Source organism: Papaver somniferum, unplaced genomic scaffold (assembly GCF_003573695.1).
Source record: "Papaver somniferum cultivar HN1 unplaced genomic scaffold, ASM357369v1 unplaced-scaffold_15, whole genome shotgun sequence".
Lineage (NCBI taxonomy): Eukaryota > Viridiplantae > Streptophyta > Magnoliopsida > Ranunculales > Papaveraceae > Papaver > Papaver somniferum.
Window position 1 is genome coordinate 2,596,445 of NW_020624376.1, and position 8,468 is coordinate 2,604,912.

The window sequence follows — 8,468 nt, forward strand, 5'->3', positions numbered from 1 at the left end:
AAAGCCCCACTTGATTTAATTCATATGGATCTCTTTGGAACAATCCAACAATCTACTATTGGAGGAAAGAAGTATGCTTTAGTTATGATAGATGACTACACCAGATTCACCTGGATAGCATTTCTTGCTCACAAGAATGAAACCCTTGATGAGTTTAAGATTATGGTTAATAGAATCCATAATGAACAAGGTCACAAACTAAAGAAAATTAGAAGTGATCGTGGAACTGAATTCAATGACACCAAAGTATTTGAATTTTGTGATAAACTGGGGATTATTCAACAATACTCACCGCCCATTACTCCTCAAGCTAATGGAGTTGCATAAAGAGAGAATAGGAATATTCAGGAATTGGCCAGGGTCATGCTCCATAACAAAAACCTACCTCTAAGATTTTGAGGAGAAGCTGTGTTCACAGCATGTTACTTGATCAACCGTGTCTACTTACGGTCAAAAACCCTAAACACTCCATATGAGTTGTGGTATGGTAGGAAACCCAACTTACACTATCTTAGAGTGTTCGGAAGTAAGTGCTATATCCTAAAAGATCGGGAACAGAGAGGAAAATTTGATACTAAAAGTGATGAAGGTATCTCTTTGGGGTATGCATCTGATAGTCGTGGTTTTCGAGTGTTTAATCTCAGAACCCAAGTAATGATGGAATATGCAAATGACATCATTGATGATATTAGTGACTTTCATCATGATTTTTCTCCTGCTGAATTTCCTCCATCTGAGACAACGGAGAAAGTCAAACAAGTTCCGGATACAGTTGAAGTTACACCCACTGTTACTGATCCTGATCTTTCGAGTGACGAGGAGAAAAATACTTATCAGACTGTACCCGCTGAACAAGAAGTGTCCCCCCACGACACCTCTGGGTTCAAAGAAACCATGATCCGAACAGTATCATTGTAGGAAGAAACTTTACTGCAAATACTAGAGGACAACTTCAAAATTTGTGCAATTTTGGTTGTTATCTCTCTCAAGTAGAACAAAGGAATATTGATGAAGCTCTTAGCGATCCATTATGGGTAAATGCAATGCATGAAGAGATAAATCAACTTCAAAGACAAGATGTAGGGAAGCTTGTACCTTGTCCTCCAAATATCAATATTGTGGGCACCAAATGGATCTTTAAGAACAAGTCTGATGAATTTGGCACCATTGTCAGAAACAAAGCAAGACTTGTTGATCAAGGATATTCACAAATCAAATGAATCGACTTTGACGAGACCTTTGCTCCTGCGACACGCATTGAGTCCATCAGATTATTATTAGCTCATGTTTGTTTTCTTAAGGTAAAAATATTTCAAATGGACATCAAATCCGCTTTTTTAAACGGTACCTTAAAGGAAGAAGTCTATGTAGCTCAACCTAAGGGTTTTGAAAATCCTGACTTCCCGGATCACGTCCTTAAACTCAACAAGGCACTGTATGGGTTGAAGCAAGCACCTCGTGCCTGGTTCGAAAAACTGACCTCATCTCTTCTTGGGAAAGGTTTTTCGAGAGGAGGAGCTGATAAAACACTGTTTACCAAGTGGAGTGGAAAATATGTTTTTATTGCTCAAGTGTATGTAGATGATATCATCTATGGATCAACATCAGAGAAACTTGCACAAGAATTTCAAGTTTCCCTTGGAAAGGAGTTTGAAATGAGCAATGTTGGTGAATTAAAATTCTTTTTGGGTTTACAAATTCAACAACACAAGGATGGAATCTACTTATCTCAAGAGAAATATGCTAAAGATCTTGTATCGAGATTTGGCCTCGATAAGTCCAGTCCTAAACTAACTCCTATGCCTACCACTGGTAAACTCCATCGAGATGATAAAGGAGTAAACGTGGATCAAAAACTCTATCGATCTATCATTAGAAGCCTTTTATATCTTACAGCTACTCGACCTGATATTGCTTTTAGTGTTGGTTGTTTTGCTAGGTTTCAAGCAAATCCGAAGGAATCTCATCTTGCAGATGCAAAAAGGATTATACGCTACATTAATCACACTGTAGGGTATGGTCTATCCTACACTTTTGATACTAACACTGATCTTTCTGCCTATTCAGATGCTGATTGAGTAGGTTGTGTGGAAGATAGAAAAAGTACTTCAGGGGGTTTCAACTATGTAGGAATGAATCTTGTGGCTTGGTATAACAAGAAAAAAAATTCACAATCCCTCTCAACATGTGAAGCAAAATACATTGCTGCAGGCTCATGTTGTACTCAACTTCTATGGATGAAACAGATGCTTGCTGACTATGGAATCAACACTGGAATGATGAAAATCTTATGCGACAATACCAGTGCAATTCACATAACAGAAAATCCAGTTGAGCACTCAAGGACTAAGCACATAGACATAAGATATCATTTTATTCGAGATCTTTATGAGAATGGTATCATTACTATGGAATTTGTGCCCTCAGAACAACAACTGGCTGATATTCTCACCAAACCATTAGATATTGCTAAGTTTCAAAACTTACGGCGGTCTATTGGTGTTTTTCTGGTCCATTAGTCATTCATAACTCTTTCCCCTGTGCTTATCTCAATCTTTTGGGAAATTGAGTTTGAAACTTCTTGAGGTGTAAAGGTTTTTTTTCCACATTTGTTTTTAGTAGAAGTATCTTCTAAGTATCTTAGTGTCTAATAAAATCCTTCTTTTCTTGTAAAAGTAAGGTCGCTCTTGTTGTTCTCTTGGGAATGACATCAAATGGGGGAGATTTATTTTGAACTTGTGCTTAATTTCCATATCTTTGTGGGGAGTGCGGCTGTGGAATATTTGAGGAGTTATCTTGTATCTTTATAAAATCCGTGATGAATGCATTTAGCTTCGGATTTATGATTGCATCTAAACAAGTTGGTATGTACTTTTCATTGGTCTTGAAGTGTCTCCATGAAAATTTTCATTAGGATCCCGTTTTCGTACCTTTGCCAATTTTATTGACAAAAATGGGGAGAATTAATGTGTAGTTCACACTATAAATACATATGATTTACGTGCTTTACGGGTCATTATGTAAGGGGGAGTGGTATTCATGTTGAGAAGAAGTATTGACTAAGGGGGAGTGATACATATCACCATAGTATTGTTGTCGAAGTTTTGATATGATAACTTTGATGCTATGTAATAATACTATGACATTGTATAACAATGATCGAGAGCCTTTGTTTTCTCATTGTTATGGCTACGAAACTTCAACAACTATGATGCTGAACTTACAACCTTTGGAATCATGGGAGTACTTGGAAAAGACGAGGTTTTCGAGTAACGTTGAAGCGCCAATGAGATCAATCATGTGGACGAAAAGCTACAAAGTTCTATTTATTTTGTAATCCATACGTATTGATAGTTTTGTCAGTAAAATTGACAAAGGGGGAGATTGTTAGAGCATTGCTCGGTCGAACTCGCATGCGTTGCTATATCAAGCATGTTTGTCAATATTAGTGATCAAAACTATATGTCTTGATTTCTAGTATACTTATGACTAAGTCTCGGTCTAGGATAGTTAGGAATAGTTGAGCTCCAGACTCCATGACGATTATCTTGCAAAGACGAAGAACTACTCAAGAAAACGGTGGAACTTCATCCGACTAAAAGGTATGTGGAGACTTGAACTCATCCTGTCACTCAAAAGTCTATCTACTCCATCTCCTACTCTTGAGACAACAGTCGTATAAGTATGATAGTTTTCATACATACACACTTGCTATTTCGAGCCGAGTTTACTCGCCTATCTTTTTCTCGAAATACGTGTTGGTAATCTTTTGCTTTAACCATCTTCATATTTACTCGTGACGAAAGTCATGATGACGTTTCAATATTGAAAATATCTTTGATGACGATAGTCGATTCTTTATGTCTAACGACTGTTATAACATTATAGAAGAATGTTTCAATGATTGAAATGTGGAGTTGAGCATATGTAACCACCTATGGATGTAAGGATTTAGTGTGTTAGCACATTTGTGTATAAATCCATGTGCTGGAAACCAACTGCGTGCATATGTGTGCATGCGGTATTGGTTAAGGAGACAGGTTGGGTATGCGTACCCGTACGCATACTGGCGGAAGTTCACGTCCGTGAAATTCTGCTGGGTTTTAAGTTTACAAACTCAAAAACAAGTCACCTTAGGTACCTGTACCCGTACGCGTACTGGCGGAACTTTTTCACCCGAAAAAGTCTGATGAGTTTGGAAACTAAAACCAACTCAAAATCTGGTAGCTAAGGTACGCATACCCATACGTGTACCCAGGATGGTTATTTCTCAAATCGGTAGTTCATGGACTTAAAACAATAAATTATAAGGAATGCAATCTTTGCAAACCGTGGGTATATTATTCATGAATTGATTCAAATGAATCAAACCGATTTTGTTTCAATTGTGTCTATGTATAAAGACCTAAGCAATTGATCAACTCTTGAACTAGTTCTTATGAGTCATTTGAACTAGTTATGAGAAAGATGAATACGGTTGATACGAAAGCACTCATATGGCTAACCATTGGTCAATCATTTGTGAACCAACCAATGTACACGTTTAGGTACGGTTACTCAAACCTAAATAAATACATTTCGTTTGTGTGTGACAAGCTAAATTTCGATCTAACGGTTGAAAAATATTAGCTTGGATAAATCAGATTTTTCATCTAACGGTGAATATTGAATGCTTTGTTACCAAGGTAACTTGGATTGCAAACCCTGATTTGAAAAATATATAAGGATACGTCTAGCAACTATGCAAAACTAATCCCCACACCTCCTATCTGATAATAGTTGGTTTGCTAGAGTTGATTCTCCTTTAATCGTAGATTTCTTCTCGAGACCCTGTCGATTAACGACTGAAAGACTTCATTGGGATTGTGAAACCAGACGAAACTACTTCTCTTGTAGTTGAGCGATCTGATCTTGCCATTTTCTATCATACGAGTTCAATTGGAATAATTGACTTGAGATTATATCTCCGATAGGTAAAGATAAAAAGAAATCACAAACATCTTCCTCTCATTGTTTGTGATTCCGTAATATCTAGTTTCGCTACCATACGATTTAGATTATTGTGAGGTGATTGATAATACTAGGTTGTTCTTTGGGAATATAAGTCCGGTTTATCAATTGGTTCTTGTTGACCTTGATTTTTATCAAAAGACATAGCAAAACTTTTAGGTTTATCTGTGGGAGACAGATTTATTTATCTTTGTAGACTTTTCTGTGTGATACAGATTTGTTTATTAAAGTCTTCGACTTTGGGTCGTAGCAACTCTTAGTTGTGGGTGAGATCAGCTAAGAGAATCAAGTGTGTAGTATCCTGCTGGGATCAGAGACGTAAGGAGCGCAACTGTACCTTGAATCACTGTGAGATTGATTAGGGTTCAACTACAGTCCAGACCGAAGTTAGTTTGTAGTAGGCTAGTGTCTGTAGCGGCTTAATATAGTGTGATGTTCAATCTGGACTAGGTCCCGGGGTTTTTCTGCATTTGTTGTTTCCTCGTTAACAAAACTTCTGGTGTCTGTGTTATTTCTATTCCGCATTATATTTTGTTATATAATTGGAATATCACAGGTTGTGCGTTGTATCGATCAATAGTGAAATCCAACCTTTGGTTGTTAATTGGAAATTGATTGATCCTTGGCCATTGGTCTTTGGTACCGTCCAAGTTTATCTCTCTTGTATTTAATCGAGACTCGCAGTTTGCTTGAGTAAGATTTAAATCAAGAGATGGAGATATAAGAACTCTTTGATATACTTTTCTATTGATCGAGTCTAACTATCTAGTTGATTCTCATGAAAGTATATTGGAGGTTGTCCATACAGATTGCTAATCGAAATATTGGATGAGGTTGTTGGACCCCCGCATTTTCAGGGTTGACTCTGGGACGAAACCCCTGTTGGATTTTGTTAGTGCCGCTCGTTCATCTATCAGTGATCAATTTCAAGTTCGTCTCTGTGATACCCTTGCTAAACTATTAAGTGAGTCTCCTCCAGATAAATCTACTAGGAGCGAAATCTTCTCCCAGCTAGACCGTCGTGTTAATGTTGCTTTTGATCGATTGGTAAGTGTTTCCTTATTAGTATCTTTTCAAATCGTGCTACCTTTTCGCACCCTCATATCTAAAACTGCTTCTTTCTTAAGAATATCGTCCCCGCTTAGTTCAGGCAGAAGGGTTCTCCGAGTCTAGTTATACCATTCTAGAACTTTTTCGTCAAGTTGCTAAGTGAAAGGCTGATCTTCTTGCTGAAGCTGTTGTAACTGAAAATCTCTGCAATAAAAATCAAGAGCTCAGAGGTACATTTTTATTTTTAAGCAACTATTACTTTACCGCACTTATGTTCATTTTCCACGTTCCTTCACATGCTCCTTTTTAAATTGTTTCGCACGTTCGTAAAGATTTAAACCAGAAGCGTGTCGCGAAGAGGTATAATTATCAGCATTCTGCCGAGGATGCCCATACGGAATAATGAGAGATTGCAGAGCCAAGTATACCAATTAGTTAACAATTACTCATATATTATTGACCAAATTGATAATTTGAAGAACGAAAATCTTCGCCTCTATAGTCAAAATGATCTTCTGGGTTCCCAAGTATCCAGTCTTTCAGGGCTATTGTATAGTGCTGACTTGAGAAATCGAACTATGTCAGATGAAAATCGCACCCTTACCGAAAAACGATCTTTCTTAAGTGATAAGGCGATCTTTACGCACAAATATCATGCATTTCGGAAGACTTGCACTGAGGAGGAGGAATCTCTTCGCGCATTGGAAATCCGATATGACAAGGATATGAAGAAGTTAACTATGGAGAATGATAAGATTATGAAGAGTAAGATAAATGTGATTGTGAACATGAATAAGTTGCATGAACAACATACACAGTTAAAGGAATCTCATGATATTCTGACGAAGACGAACGCTTCTCTTTCCCAAGATGAAATGAAAATCCGGTCCCGCCTTCAAGGTTTAATAGGTGATGATTTTGATAAGTGTATGGAAGATATGATAAACAATGGTCTTGCCTTGTCCCAATATTTTATTTCTCAGCAGGAAGGTAGTCATATTGGGCTGACTGCCTCAGCTTTATTTTTGAAACTTCCTCATTTGGCGCGATTTTGTCGTTCTTATGTTAATTTTGACGTCTTTTGTATTTGCAGTGTCTGAGAGATCCTATCAATATACTATTCAAAATTTGAGGTCTGACCTGACTAAGACTCAAAAAGAGCGCGTGAAGCTCTCCATGGCACTTTCTTCTTCCCGAGACAGGGCGAATAGGAGATGCTCGTATCTTGAGAGATTGATGGAGGTCTACGTGGAGACTGCCAAGAGAGCTGTCGCACGAGAATCCCATATCAAATCCCAGTCTCTCTCCGATCAAATCTGCCTCAGTAATTCACTCCCTTTATTGGATGTGGATCCTGTCGATGTGGCTGACGATGATAAAATTAACCTGACAGTGATTATGATTATGATAGTTGCGATGATGAAGGAGCTCTTCTTCTCAATGATTCACCTAAAATGATGGTGCTGGTAATGACCTTCCTAAAGACCCAAATTCTGACGTTGTTCCAGATGTTGAAAAAGATGCTGGAATTGTTGATAAGGAAAGTTGAGATTCCCGCACCAAGTGATGATTTTCCTCAGGATGATCTTTATCTTCTTTTCTTCTCTTGTCTTTTAAGTTTCTGGATATTCTCTAGTCTTGTTTATCTGTTTTTGCTGCACATTAAAGAAACTCATTTCAATTTCTACGCAAAGTTATTTCTAAGAAAGCAAATAATACCTCCCTTATGTTATTCCCATACCTACGTCTGTTATTTGCATTTGTGAGAAATGACTTGTGCGTTAATTTAATTTTTAGCATGTTCATCACTTCTTTCTGTCCTTGTGCGGTATTCATCTCATGCGTTCTGTAAGAATTAACTATGCATTGTCTTGCTTTGTGCGTCAAATGCATCCTCTGCAATATTTGCTTTGTGCGTCGAATGCATCACCTGCAATATAATAAGCATTATGGTTAAAGTGGTCTTTGTGTTTTATAGTGAGGTCTTATTGAGCCTCTCTAAGTGGAGGTCTTAGTCAGCCTCCCCATATTGATAAAACTTATCTTTGCACCCACTTTGCGAATAGTTTCTCCACCATCCTTTGGTAAGTTGCACTTGCATTTTTTAAACCGAAAGGCATTCTTGTGTAACAATATCATCCTCTTGGTGCGAAGAAAGCCGTGTGTTCTTGATATTCTTCTGCCAAAGGGATTTGGTTGTAGCCTGAATGTCCATCCATTAATGATAACCTGTCATAGCCTGTTGCTGCTTCTACCGTTTGAGGTATATCTGGGAGCGGGAATCTTTCCTTTGGGAAAGCCTTGTTTAGGTCACTAAATTCGATGCACTGTTTTTCTTTGGAACCACCACCATGTTTGCTATCCATTCTGGGTACTTTGATGGCTGGATTATTCCTGCGTCTAGCATA